This window comes from Gymnogyps californianus, unplaced genomic scaffold (assembly GCF_018139145.2).
Source record: "Gymnogyps californianus isolate 813 unplaced genomic scaffold, ASM1813914v2 HiC_scaffold_38, whole genome shotgun sequence".
Classification (NCBI taxonomy): Eukaryota; Metazoa; Chordata; class Aves; order Accipitriformes; family Cathartidae; genus Gymnogyps; species Gymnogyps californianus.
Window position 1 is genome coordinate 571,133 of NW_026114268.1, and position 14,634 is coordinate 585,766.

The 14,634-nt window shown below is 53.4% G+C and overlaps 1 pseudogene; it reads left to right on the forward strand.

Annotated features, from left to right (window-relative positions):
• LOC127028647 (olfactory receptor 14C36-like) lies at positions 1-578 on the forward strand (annotated as a pseudogene).
• Positions 579-14,634: the final 14,056 nt, after the last annotated feature.

The window sequence follows — 14,634 nt, forward strand, 5'->3', positions numbered from 1 at the left end:
ATGGCCTATGACCGCTATGTTGCCATCTGCAAACCCCTGCACTACAGGACCCTCCTGGGCAGCAGAGCTTGTGTCTACATGGCAGCAGCTGCCTGGGGTAGTGGGTGTCTCTATGCTCTGCTGCACACAGCCAATACATTTTCACTACCACTCTGCCAAGGCAATGCCATGGACCAGTTCTTCTGTGAAATCGCCCAGATCCTCAAACTCTCCTGCTCAGATGCCTACCTCAGGGAAGCCCGGCTTCTTGTGGTTAGTGCTTTTGTATTTTGGTGGTGTTTTGTTTTCATTGTGCTGTCCTATGTGCAGATCTTCAGGGCCGTGCTGAGGATCCCCTCTGAGCAGGGACGGCACAAAGCCTTTTCCACGTGCCTCCCTCACCTGGCCGTGGTCTCCCTGTTTATCAGCACTGGCATGTTTGCCAACCTGAAGTCCCCTCCATCTCCTCCCCATCCCTGGACCTGGTGGTGGCTGTTTTGTATTCGGTGGTGCCTCCGGCAGTGAACCCCCTCATCTACAGCATGAGGAACCGGGAGCTCAAGGATCCGGTGTGGAAACTGATGACTGGATGTTTTTAAAGCAGCAATAAACTGCTTGTCTTCTTTTGCATATCACTTACAATGTAACTCACTGTGGGACCAGCCTGTCTTTGGTAGTTGGTTTGTTTTGTTTTGTTTGGTTTTTAGCTTTTCGAAGTTGCAATAATATTGTTCACAAAGAAATGTCAGTATTCATACCATTCCTAATTCAGTATCTGCCTGTCTTGTGTGACCCAGAGACTGCGTGACGAGCCGTGCTCTCTGTGTTTTAAAACTAAATGCAGGATCCTACAGTGACTTGTTTGTCCGAGGTCCTTTCTCCGAGACCTTCTCTGGAACTGCAAGGGCAGTGCCTGTGGGCAGAGGTGGAGGGGAAAAGAGTGCCAGCACAGCAACGCTGCCAGGGAGCACCAGCACTTGGTCTTTCCCGAGCTGCTCTCTTTCCACCCCCACACTCTTCTTCTGAGCCTTTGTGTTGGCGTACGGCATGAGAGCACTGGCAGCTTGGTCATAGTCCTGCTGTGCGGCAGTCAGTGCCAGCAGGCAGGGACAAGCAACGGGCACTTCTGTGACAGAGCTGACGTTCGTAACAGCATTTCCATCATGAAAGGGGTTCTCCTAAGGGCAGTGCCTGGAGGCTTGGGTCTGCTTCTAACGGTTCTCTCAAGAAGATGCCCAGGAAAATGCAGCGGAGAGAAAACACCAGTGAAGACCTAAAGGGTGTGAGTGTGCATGGTGGGGGCACGTGGCAGTGTCCTCGCACAGCCAGGCTTCCTGGGAGAGACATGAAGGACCGGCAGAGCAGGGTCTGGTCTGTGCCCATGTTCGCTGGGCACCCGGGGGAAGCTGCCCCACAGCAATCGTCACCAAACAGACAATAACAACCACCATTTCCAGCACTGGCCTCTCACCTCAGCTTGGGGAGGTTGGTTGTCCCTCCGCGGAGGGACACCAAACGATGAGGTCAGAAGTCCATGTTTGCATTGTGCCTATGAGACATAAGCATGCACAGCAACCCGAGTGAGAACAAATGCCATCAGCTCTTCCTAGGAGAGTGTGGTGGGCTGACCTTGGCTGGATGCCAGGTGCCCACCAAGCCACTCTATCACTCCCCCTCCTCAGCTGGACAGGGCGATAAAAATACGACAAGAGGTTTGTGGGTTGAGATAAGGACAGGGAGATCACTCAGCAATTACCGTCACAGGCAAAACAGACTCGACTTGGGGAAATTCATTTCATTTATTATCAGTCAAGTCAGAGTAGGATAATGAGAAATAAGAACAAGTCTAAAAAACACCTTCCCCCCACCCTTCCCTTCTCCCCTGGCTCAACTTCACTCCCCATTTCTCTACCTCCTCCCCCTGAGTGGTGCAGGGGAACAGGGAATCGGAGTTGCGGACAGATCATCACACATTGTCTCTGCTGCTCCTTCCTCCTCACACTCTTCCCCTGCTCCAGCATGGGGTCCCTCCCACGGGAGGCAGTCCTCCATGAACTTCTGCAATGTGGGTCCTTCCCACGGGCTGCAGTTCTTCACAAACTGCTCCACTGTGGACCTCCACGGGCTGCAGGGGGACAGCCTGCCTGACCATGGTCTTCACCATGGGCTGCAGGAGAATCTCTGCTCCAGCACCTGCAGCACCTCCTCCCCCTCCTTCTTCACTGACCTTGGTGTCTGCAGAGTTGTTCCTCTCACATCTTCTCCCTCCTGTCTTCCAACTGCTGTTGCACAGCAGTATTTTCCCCTTCTTAAATATGTTATCACGGAGGCGCTACCACCGTCGCTGATGGGCTCAGCCTTGGCCAGCAGCGGGTCTGTCTTGGACGTGGCTGACATCATTGGCTCTATCGGACATAAGGGAAGCTTCTGGCAGGTTCTCACAGAAGCCACCCCTGTAGCCCTCCCGCTTCCAAAACCTTGCCATGCAAACCCAATGCAAAGGGAGACCAGAAGCCCCCTGAGCTGTATGACTAGGAGCACTGCCAGGACATTGAGGGAAGGGATTCTCCAGGTTACTGCATCCCAATTTCAGATCCCAATACAGGAAAGATATTGGCAAAGATATTGCAGGCTTAGCAAAGGGCCCCCAAGAAGGTCAGCGCTTTGCCTGTGAGGAGAGGTTGAGGGAGCTGGGCTGGTCCTGCCTGGAGATGGGAAGTTCTTGGGGGGAACATGCAGAAGCATTACACTGTTCCCAGGACGTCTGAGTCAGGCTCATGTCCATGGTACAAGACACAAGGACAAGAGGCAATGGGCTGAAACAAGAGAGACAGGCCACATCTAGGGAGAATGTTTTCCAACATGAAGATAGTCAAATGCTGGGAGCTGTTTCCCAGGGAGTGAGCACCGGCTCTATCCCAGAAAGTGGCCAAGACGTGTTTGGATAAAGCCCTGAGTAATCTGGTCTGACCCTTCTTGGAGCAGGAGGTTGGTCAAGACACCTCCCAAGGTGCCTTGCAGCCTGAATGATGCTGACCTTCCTTCCCCTTCATGTTTTCAAATTAGGGAAAGCTCTAAGGTGCTCTCTGACCACAGAAGTCATTCACATCAGGTGCAGGGCTGCTTCACAGGTGCCCCCAAACAGCCCTGACCACATCCTTTGCTTCACTTTTCAGTTCCATTTTCCCTCTCCCCCCAATACCACAAGTTCCTCTCTTTCGCTATCCTAACACCCTCCAAAAAGAACAGCCTGCCCTGTTACTCCTTTCCCCAGTGGCCATGCATTTCTTCTTTCGTACAATCTTTTGGTATTTCTGAGATGGTTACTGTGGTATTTTCCACCTTGGGTAGCAACTCTGTTAAGCACATCATTCCCATTACCTGGAGCGTCCTGCAAGTCCCCATGTTCTTCTCTTGTTTGAGACACTGGCCCACAAAGCTTAAACACTGCCACGTTGGATTTTCAGTCCAGTGGGGCCTTGACACACTTGTGGATTTGGCCAGCAGAAACCTCCACAAGTTTGACAAGGCCGAGGGGGCAAGGTCTGCGCTGGGGGCAGAATAACCTCGTGCACCAGGACAGGCTGGGACCTGAGTGGCTGAGGAGTGCCCTGGGGAGAAGGGCGTGGGAGTTAGGATGGATGCCACATGAGCCAGTGGCTTTGCCGTTTGGAAAGGAGGATGCAGAAACTGGAGAAGGGCAGAGGAAGTCGGTCATGAGGGGGTCAGGGGCCTGAAGCACCTGAGCTGGGTGGAGAAGTGGAGGCAAGTGGGCCTCTTCAGTCTGCGGAAGGGGAGGCACAGGGCAGTCCAAAAGCAGGTGACACCTTCCTGGAGCGATGATGATGGAGTCACACTCTTCTGCAGTGGCAGATGGCATGGCAGAGGCAACAGCCACAAGGTGCCTCCGGGGAGCTTCCCACTGGGCCTGAGGAAAAACTGAGTAGGTGGGTGGTGCTGCAGGGCAGCAGGACACCCAGGGACTCTCTGTAATCTCCCTCTGTGGAAGTTTTCAGCGTTCAGCTTCACAAACTCACAGCCAGCCTGACCCTGGACTTGGGGATACCCTCCCCTTTGGTGGCAGGCTGGACCAGAGACCCCCAGCATTCCCTTTCCCAGCAAGCCTTCCATGAACCTGTGCCTTGCAGTGTGCCCCAGGAGAAGGGATTCAGCTGGAAGCGAGGGACTCTACAGCGGAGGTTCATGGGACAGTTCAGGGTGGCATTGCCCTGTGCTCAGGAGGTCTCTAGCCCTACCTTTGGTTCCAAGCAGGGCCAGCTCAGAGATCTGAGCAGGTGGCTCAATAAAAGTCAGCGTTCCTGTATGCAGTCTGCACACAACAGCCCGGCATCGAAGCCACCGTTACGGAAATGGAGACGAGGCCTTTGACCGGCTCCTTGAACCCAGGAATCGCTATGCCATGCCTCCTGAGGTTCCTGGGAAGACCTAAGCTTTTGGTGCAGAGAAGTGTGATTCCTCTTGACGCGTCCTGGCCAATCTCCTGGCCCATGTGATGCTTTAGGCTGTGAAGAGAATCAAAACCAACTTTAGGACTAGGTGAGCTTCATTTTACATGCTGAAATGCAGGGCAGATGAAGGGAGCTCTGAGCTTCCAGGATCCCTGCCGCACAGTTAGGACTTCAAAGAATGGAAATGCGGGTAACGGTGCTGTGTCAGTGTACACCACATCCACATTTTGCCTGCCTTTGTGTCTTTTTACGGATCTGGGATCTGTCCCTTGGCCCTCTTTGGCTAAAACTGAAACAACCCCTCTATTCCACCTCCCTGTCCTGACGAAAATTGTGAGAAACAGACGCAGCAGAGACGAATTAAGGGCATTTCTGTCGAAGAGGTGAAATCTTTCAATGGTAACGAAGAGTTAGCAGTGAGAGAAAAAGCACTGTGCTAAGAATTGCATGCCAGAGGCTAAGCACTGAGAACTTAGAGCTATTTTGTCAACTAAGAAGAACTGTTGGGAAGGAAATGAAAGAGCCTTAGTTCACCATCACGAAGAAGAAGGAGTTCCCTTACACCACTGTCTTGTGACTGCTGTTAGTGATGGTAGCACTAATTCCAAAACATCCTTGAGAGCTTCTTTATTCTTCCTCAGCTCCAAAGCTCAGCTTGCTCAGACCTTGAAAGGACGACCTCAAATCTCGGTGACCCAAAACTCTCCAGCCTTCTCTCAGCCATGCTCTTTTACCCCAGGACACTTCTCCCCATCACTTCAGCACGCTGCCTGGTCTCTATTTTTTTAGCTGGGCGAAGTCAGGCTACTCCCTTGCAAAGCCTTCCCTTCAAAAGTCTTCTCTACTTGCTAATCCCCCTCGTATCACCTCATGCTTTGCACAGCTCCATCCTCGCTCTGCAGAGCTCCACTGGATGGGCAGTTTCCCTGTTTCTTTCACACCATTTCACCTTCACAATCTTTTTGGATTGTGTGCATACCAAACACACTCTGAAGCAACAACATTTATCCCCTACAGCTTCACCCATTTCCAATTGCAGGCTGAGATATTTCCCCTCTGGGAGCAGGCATTGTGCAAAGATGCTCCAGATTTGGAGACCCGCTTCAATGCTGCACCTTCATTTGGGTTAAAAAAAACCAAAAACAAAACAACAAAAACAGAAAAAGCTGGGCTAGTTTTTCAAAAAGACAGTTTCAAGGTGGCAAAACAGATTGAATCCATAAATGCTGAGAGCCAATTTACAAAGTGAGAGGGAAAAATAGGTGAAGCTGTGTGATCTGGACTCACGAATTCTCTGTGAGAAAAGGGAAAGTCCCACAGCCTATGGGATGTTTTATTAGTTGGTCCTAGGGGAAGTTTCGGGTTTTGGGCCTCTTGGCTCGAGCCTGCTGCACTCACATTTCCAGCAAAGAGAAAAGTTCCAGTTGAGACATCAAACTTTTGCCCATCCTGCCTGGAGATCCGGGACAGTTGTGTCACACAACAGCCAGGGTCAGAGGGAAGATGGAGGCAGTGTGACTTGAAAGGGTTTGGGCTCCAATGGAAGCTCCAATCCTGAGCAGGCAGGACAACAGCGGCTGCCGTTCGACATAAGTTACCTGACACGGCTGTGAGTTCAGACCTCGTTGGCAGAGTTTCTCACACAGCTCGCTGAGGAGGGCAGGGTGTCAGGGAGAGGGAGCACGCTTCAGTTCCCAGGTCCCAGGAAAGTGCCCAAACCATCCTTCCCTTCGCTCTGGCATCCCGCTTCCTGAGATGCAAAGCTGGTGGGGCTACTGTCAATAATCTTTCCATAATCCTTCAGGAGTTTGTGTGATTTTCCAAGGCATATCAGTATCTACCAAAAAAAAGCATTTCTCTGCTTACATATAAACATCTGCAACGTAGCAATCTACATCTGTGGCAGCCGCTCTGGGCAATGGCAAGTGAACCAGTATTTGCCATAGAAGGCATGATAGCCCATCCCCAAGGACACATCCAAAGCAGTTCAGATGAAGGGTGGTCTTGCGAAAGTCGCCCTTTGTGTCCCCGGGTGGCATGGACACTGCTGGTTTCCCTCTCCAGAGAGTGGCAGAGGCTGGATCCCCTTCTCAGGACAGACTCCTTGCCAGGAAGCCACAGCCATGGGGGTAGCTCGCCTGGTTCTGACTGGCACTTCACTCGGCATCCGTTTTTCTATATTTGGTGCTTTTCTGTGACTGCTCTTTCTGCACAGACAATCAGAAAAAGACAACCGTTCCCTGAGAGATGGTCAAAAAGGCCCTGTTATGGCCAGGAAAGCTCACCATGAGCTCTGGAGCGAGTGAGGAAGTTTGTAATCACCACCAGGAAGATCCAGGAAGCTGAAGGCCTCTTCTGAAGAGTGAGTGGCCCCGAGCAGCAGTGACTGGCTGTGTGTAGGTGTGGGAGAGAGGGTTGGGGATGTCAGTGAGAAAGAAGGGGATGGCTGATGGCTTTAACAAAAGCTTACAACCATGTCTGAGCCCAGAAATGGAAAGCAGTTGATGTCTGTGGGTGGGGAAGAGGAGGAGGATTGTCCTGGGAAGATGGCAGGAAGGCCCTTCCTGTGCGAATCAGCGATGACATTTCCATGCTGTGTGCATGGCTCAGCCTAGGAGATGGGGAATGCCCACTGCTGGGGGTGAATGTGCTCAGTCATGCCCCATGAGCTGACCTTGCTCTCTTTTCCTCCTTCGCTGCCCACACTTGGATGGACCTCAGGGAACATCCATGAGCGTGAAGGATGCACAGACCTCCTGGGCTGAGGTCCCATCGCTGCAGGGGAAGAGGAAGGGGTTATGAGACACACGGGCATGCAGGGAGAGAGCAGTGTGTTTGCGGCAGCGTGTGTGTTAAGGACAGGAAGAAGACGTGAAAGAGCGCGGAGTGGGAGGGTGTCATGCTGAAGTGAAATAGGTTTTTTGATTTGGAGGCAGCAGAGGAAGGAGGATGTGCTGCTCAGTGCTGGGATACGGAGCTAAAGAGAGAATTCAAATGAGTCTACGGACTGGGACATCTTTGGTGATTGAGGAGCATCAGGCTTTGGAAGAAGCTGCACAGGTTATGAGGAACTCACAGCCATGGGCAAATCCTCAGGAAATGACGGCTTTGTGTTTGAACGACTAGTCAGTGAGGAGGGAGAGTCATCAGTAAAGCTTGGGACATCACGGGGTCACAGTGAGGTGGGGAAGCAGGGGTGGTGGTTCAAACCTGCAGAGAAAGAGGCACAGGCATAGCACAGTGTAGGACAGCCTGTGGTGGGATGGCCCCTTTGTCGAGGCTAGGACCCCCCAACACAACTGAAATCCTCGTCCTTTCGACTGTGGCTGCTGTCTCTTCCGCTGAGCTCCCCGAGAGGACACCAGGTCCCTACAGCTCCAGCACGTCCTTGCCTCTCTACCCACCCACTCACTCCATAGAGCCTCGGAGGAGTCCTACTGCTCAACTCGGCATCGCACACCCCCCACGTCTCACTGCCTCCAAGAGGAGCCCTGAGCATGCCGCGAGGGAAAGGATCCCCATTCCCACGGGATGGGGGTCAGGGCTTGAACATCCTGCTTGGTGAAATGCGTCAAGGGCTTTCACAGTCGCCTCCACATTTGATTTTCCACCCATAACCAGTGCCTCTCGCCTCCTGCTTCACCAGCCCCCAGGGACGGTCCCTTTTCTGGTCATTCCCTCCATGGCCTTTTCAGTGATGGCCCTCAGTGGGGCCCATTAACGCCCTCAGAAACTTGGAGCTTTGCTCCTGACTTTTACTTCTCTAGAGGCCAGTTCTGTCTTCTTGCAGTAATCTGCAGTTCAGGCACTTGGCACCAGAGGGCTCATGAGCATGCAAAACTCACTGACAAGCCAAGATGCTGGGCATAACTTTCCTTCATTCCTCAGTTCTCTGTAGTTAATTTGAGAGGTTCCAGAAGTGTGGCCAAAGTGAAAAGTTTTCAATACTGAGTATCAATAAGAAAGAATTTCTTCTGTTTCCACTCCTTGCTGTTTTTCTGCTCACGCATTCAGTGATATCAGCAATCTCCAATTGATATTGATCCTGAGCGTCTCCTAACGGAGTCCGAATACGTAGGGAAGTCAAGACCCTTTCTATCAGACACTCTGTGGGCAGTCTTTGTCCCTGCCTCACACCCCACCTTTCTCTCATCAGCCACCTGGGACCTACAGCACCTTTGTTCAAATCGGACCTTTCCCCACTGCACTCTGTAGCTGCATGTTTCAGCCCACTGGCACCAGCTCCCACCTGTTTTACCTGGGGAACAAGCTGCACGCAGACACAGAAGGAGGTTCCTTACTTGCCAAAAAACAAAAGGAAAGGAAGGCGCGTTGCAGTAAAAAATAAAATCCTCTCCTCTGCTATAGATTAAGTCCACCCCACCTCCTCTGAAGTCCACTTTCTACAGTGGAGAGCCTTAGACCAAGAGAAGACACAGTTTTGTGTCAAGCACAGGTCTTAAGAACCCCCAAAGCCCTCCTTGCCCTGGACTTTGTTTGTCCATATTCGCTCACAGCGAGTCACACGCTGAAGTCACGAGCTCCCTCGATTCCCAGAGAGAAGCAGAGAGACAAAGGGAACAAAATGCTCTCTTTTTCTTTTCTGATTCTTAGCCTGATCTGCACTAACCCCAACATATCTGGGTTACAGGAGCATCTTCAAGGAGGCTCTGCAGCATCTAGACCCACTCCTTTCTCATTCTCCTCCAACGCCGGACAGCTTGGGTGCAATTGTCCAGGCTTCCCTTTCTACTCAAGGGAGAGAAATGAGTTGTCTCAACTGAGATGCTTCGGCCCACCCTGCCTGTCCAGCAGCTCCTGCTCCAGAAAGGCTCCCGTCAGCTCTGGGTCACATTTCCCAGTCCCATGTGGGGGCATCAGCTACCCCGGGTATCCTGGAGGCAGTGGCCACCTCTGCGTGGGCAACTGCATCAACCCCTGAAGGAAGGTATTAGGCAGAAGTTGAAACAAATGCAGAAAAGACCTCGGTGTCATAAGTGTGTAAGTAGTCTTCATTTTCACAACTTGGACGCTGGTCTGTAAATCCTCATTATTGTTTCACAGGCCGTGGACATGGACCAGCAAGCTGATGACACTTTCCCTCCCTCTAAATACAGATTTATGCATCCAGTCCCTTCTGACTAGTAACATTTGAGTTTGCTCAAGTAGCCCCTGATTTCATTCCTGTCCGTGGTTGGCTGTTTTCCTCGAGAGTCCTGCCTTGAGGCACAAAGGCCTGGGTGACCTTGCTGGTGAGAACGGAGCCAAAGAGCACACAACATATCTCAGACCTATCTATACCTACTCCTACTAAATTTAGGAGTGCTCTCATATTCTCTTTGCTGCTTCTTTAACTGTCCCTGAAGTAGTAACAGTTTGTTATGGTGCCCTTGAATTTACTTTCAAGTTTCAACTGAGTTTTGACAGAGACCATTTCTGTTCTGGGAGGATGCTGTCCTTGAACGCAAGCTGTACTGAGCTCTGCCGCCTTTCAAGGCTGCTGACCATGAGATCCCCACTAAAACTCCCCAGAAGAGGCCAAAGTCTGCTCCTCTAATGCCCGACAGCTGCACTCTCCTACTTTCCTTCCTCACTCTCTTTGGGACCTGGGACCCCACTAGTTCAGTGTCACGACAGCCAAGGCTTACACTGACCTTTACATCCCTGACCAGCTCTTCCTTGCTGGCGAGTATCAGATCCAGGTTTGCATTACCCTTGGTGGCCCACCTGTGCTAAGAAGTTCTCCCAAGACACTCCAGAAACCGCCTGGACTCTTTGCATCCTGCTGTGTTCCTCTTCCAGGAAACGCCAGCGTCATTAAAGTCCCCAGGGAGGCCCAGGCTTCTACATCCCGAGACTTCCTTAGGGTGCTTAGAAAAGACTATGCCAACTTCCCCACCCTGACTGTGGGTTCTTCATTTCCCACCACCATGTCACCTTTACTGGCCCCTCCTCTGACCCTCACTCACAAAGGGCTCACCCACCTTGTCACTTGCCCCACGAAGGAGCTCCATACATCCCAGCAGCTTCTTCACTTTGAGGGAACCCCACTCCTCATCCTTCCACCGTGTCTCTCCCGAAAAGCCGGTACCCATCCATGGCAGCACCCCAAGCTCTGTGCCTTCTCCCACCATGCCTCGGCAGTTACTCCATCGATGCCAAAAAGCACAGGCTCCAGCTCACCCTGGCTATGCCCCTGGCGAAGGGCATCGGTGCACATTTTGGCTGTAGCGCCTCAGGTGTAGCACCAGGCCAAGCTCTGACTCGTCTTAGGGAAACCTGGTACCAAGTGTCCAAGCCCCGGCGTGGGCAAAGGCTTGGCTTCAGAGCAGAGACATGCCAGAGTGGGCGGCAGATGGAAACATAAAGCTGAAATTGGATGCCAAGAGAGGGAGCAAAGCCTGCTGTCCCCAAGGACGGAGAGGAACAGGGCTGGGAAGGGCAGCCCTGGAAGGAAACAGGACTTTTGTCAGTGGTGGCTCTGCTGCCCCTTGGGGCCTTCGGCAGAGGTGAAGCTGATCTCTAGGAACAACAAGGTGCTGCTGACAGGCCCACTGTGAAAATGCTTTCTCTGTTCCTTGACTGTGTTATCCAGGGGGTGTGTAAAGGCTGGCAGAGAGAAAAAACCAGAAGTTTGAAAGCGTAGGCACACGGGCAGCGACCCCGGCGAGATGTGCTTCCTATTCATGAACTGCCCTCCATCTGCTGGATAGAGAAGGGACAGACCTTGCCACGCTGCAGAGGTGGCAATCAGTTTCTTGCACGAAGGCACCGGAATCTGTCTGCAATGCTGCCTGGGGTGTCTGTCACACACTCGCTCTGAATGGGGATGGCTTTCCGGTACAGGACCATCGCTGTCCCTGCCAACGGCATGAGAGCCTTGGCAACTCACATCACTCTACAGGCCTGGATTTGTCATTAAGTGGAATAACTGCCCTGAATTTGGGTAGGTAATGTGGGGATGTTCATGACACTGAACATGTCGTGACATGACATGTCATTACAGTCCATGGAGATCTGGTCAACCCAGCTGGTGGAGAAGACAGAGGGAAACTTAGCTCCCCCTCTGGTACATGACTCCATTTCATCAGATGAATCCCTGCGTAGGCTGCCCAAAAGATAACAAACAGAGACGGGTTCTATCGTCCTCAATGTGGGCATCTGCTGTCATTTCTGCTGGCCGCAGAGATTCCCCACCAGCCTCCAAGAAGATGCCCCCAGATGCTGCCCTGTCTCTCCGCATGGCTCCACTAGAGCTTGCAGCTAGCTCCACGTGTCTCGGACCACCCCTGGAACTTCAGGTGTCACCAGGTCTTTGCACCTGAACGCCTCAGTCCTGGCCTCCCTCGCCGTTAATTAGCATGGGAGCTGAGAGAAGGAGCTCCCATGCAGGGGTCTACTGTGTGCCCACCTGAACTGAGGCCGGAGGAATCCCACCTCCTGTGGGTTCGTGCTGTGCGTGGGGGGCAGCTGAGTCCACTTCTAGCCCCAGCACTACGGACACAGAATGGGGGCTGAATCCCTTCCCTCAGCAATGGTGAATGAGATCATTCCCTGTCCCTGTCTGGGTGTGCTGTCGAAAGAGGGGACAATGGTACGGTGATTCTTGGACCTAACTCTTTTTCAGATGGGAGAAATGACGCTGCTGGAAGGAAGTGTCTCTCCCCAGCTGAGGGAGGGAACATCAGGGATTCCTTCAGCCTGTTTCACAGCAAGTGGACCCCAGGAATATCTTTGAGGGAGTCCACAGGGAGCTGAGAAAGTGCTGCCTTAGGCTGGTCCTCTGCTGCTGAGCTGGGCCGGGCTCCTGGGACACAGGGAGCTCATGGCAAGCGGGCAGCGCTGCCGAGAGACAGCTCTGCCCAGGAGCAGGGCTGGGGGCACTGCCTGCAGGCACCGCGAGGAGCCCTGTGAGGCTGAGAGAGCTTAAAGGCAGTGGGGAGTGGGAGGATGCTGAGAGCTCACTGGAGGAGAAATCTTCACAGCCCTTTATGTGGTAAATCTCTGGGTGCAGGGCAATGCAGCTTCAGCTCCTGGAGGGATCTCCTAAAACTGGTACATCGGGCAGTTTATGGGATCTGTCAGGAGGACTCTCGCTGTTTCTCCACTGTAGAGGAGGAGGACACGCTCCAGAGCAGGGATTCCCTGCTGCACCATCAGAGGGACAGGGCATGACGGCTGCCTTCTGCTGGGGACGGCTGCAGGGCTGTGAAGCTGGGTGTGCAGCCAGGGGTGCCCAGGGCTGTCCTTCAGAGCAGGGTCCCTGCACCCCAGGGGGCTGCGTGCTGGGGCAGGGACTCTGCCGCCTGCCAGGGTCAGCACTCAGCCTGCCCTGAGAGCTTCGCACAGCGCTGGGGAGAAGCTGTGGGTAGAAGGAGCAACCCCCAGCAGGGCAAGGCAGGGTCCTTCTGCTGTTGAGAGGGTGCTGCGTGGGACAGCACTGCTCACAGCTCCAGATCATGCCCAGCTTATTTCCGAGGGGACTTTTCATGAGGATGTTCAGGGCAGGGCTTTCCTCTTGGTTCTGTGATTTCCTGAATTTGTGCTTCCCCTTTTCTGTGGCTTGGCTGGGTGGGATGGAAACAGAGTTGTGCGGGTTAGACAAAGGGCTGAGACTCCTAAACCATCACTCTGAGGTTTACTAGACACCTCAGCGAGTGTCTTCACCCCCCACCAGCCTACAGATAACAAGAGCATCCCCTCTCCAAGCTCATCAGGGTCTGTGTGACCTGCTCTTTAGCCCCTGCACACATGGAGAGGCTGCAGGGCAGAGCCGGGCACACAGGGGCTGGGCTGGGTTCTGTGAGCACGGGCAGGGAAGAGATGTGGGGCCAGAGAAACAGATCCCAGCTGGGAGAGGTCCAGGCAGCAGAGATGGGCAGGGAGGGTGGGAACTGCTAATGGAAACCCTGCTGCAGGGGAGATAGGGGCACCTCCTGGCCGTGCCCTGCAGTGCAGATGCCTTCCCTCAGCAACACCCCTCTTGTCTCCTCTCCTGCCCAGCACAGCCCTCAGCCCATGGGGTCACCTTCTCATCCACCTACCAGCAGAAGAGATGAAGTGCATCCCTCCTGCCACGCGCCCATTTCCCACTGACCAGGGACGAAGGGCAACTGCCCGACATTGTTGCCACCTGGGAGTTGGTGTGCAGAGCTGGGTAAGGGAAAGGTTTTCCTGAGTGCCCGTCTACCTCTCTCCTTGCCTCTCTTGGCCGCTCCCGGTATTTCTGGCAGGCTCTCTGGGAGTGGGAGTTTCAGCTGCCGAGCCAGGCACTGATCTTGTGCGTTCCCATGCAGTTGTGCCCATGGGAATGAGGTGTGCCAGCTTTCCTCTAACCTGTGAGGCTCTGGGCAATGAAGTCTGTGAGGCTGGGGACTGAGCTGACTCTCCCTTAAGCAGATGCCCTCATGAGCACAGGTGGGGGTCTCCTTGGGGTGTCCTTCCAAGCTGGGAGCTGCCTTCCAGGGGGCACAATGAGCCGTGTGTGTCCTTGGCTAGAAACGGGGTGCTGAGATCGGAAGAAAGGGCGAGACATTGAGGGGTCTGAGGTGGATCCCTCTGCTCTCAGCAGTGTCTGGTGGCTTTTCAGGGTAACGGGGGAGTGTGATCACCCTTCATCTCAGCCCAGGGCAGCTGGGAACAAGACGGAGGGACAGACCAGCTCCCCCTTCTCTGCACTAAGCCACAGGCAATCCTCGTGCCTCGCTCTGTTCTCCCTGAGGGCAGCAGAAATGCTGAGGGTTTCTGACATCCAAGAACACTGCCCAGGGGAGATGGGGGGGAGCGGTAAAAAAAACCCCAAACCTCTCAAACTGCCTTCTGCCATCCTGGTTCCTTAGCACTGGGAGTGCAGATGCTGACAAGCCCTTTGACATTAGCAGCGATTTCATATGAGAAAGTCGAACTCCAGGACTGGCGCCTGCGCACCCCATTCCCATGAAACCACTGCTGCAGAGCAGGGCTGACTCCTTGGCAGCCAGCTTGCAGAGGTCCTGCTCCTCACGACACCCTCAGCCAGCACAAACCAGAGCTCCAGCCACGGACCTGAAGGAAGATCTTCTAGAAAAGTGTGTGTGTGTGTAGCAGGGAGAGGGGGTATGGGAAATGGCTTTGATTTTTCAGAGAAGCCTCCCCTAACTTGTTGTGTTTTCCTCCTCAAACAGTCCCCCATGCCTAAAAGCACCAA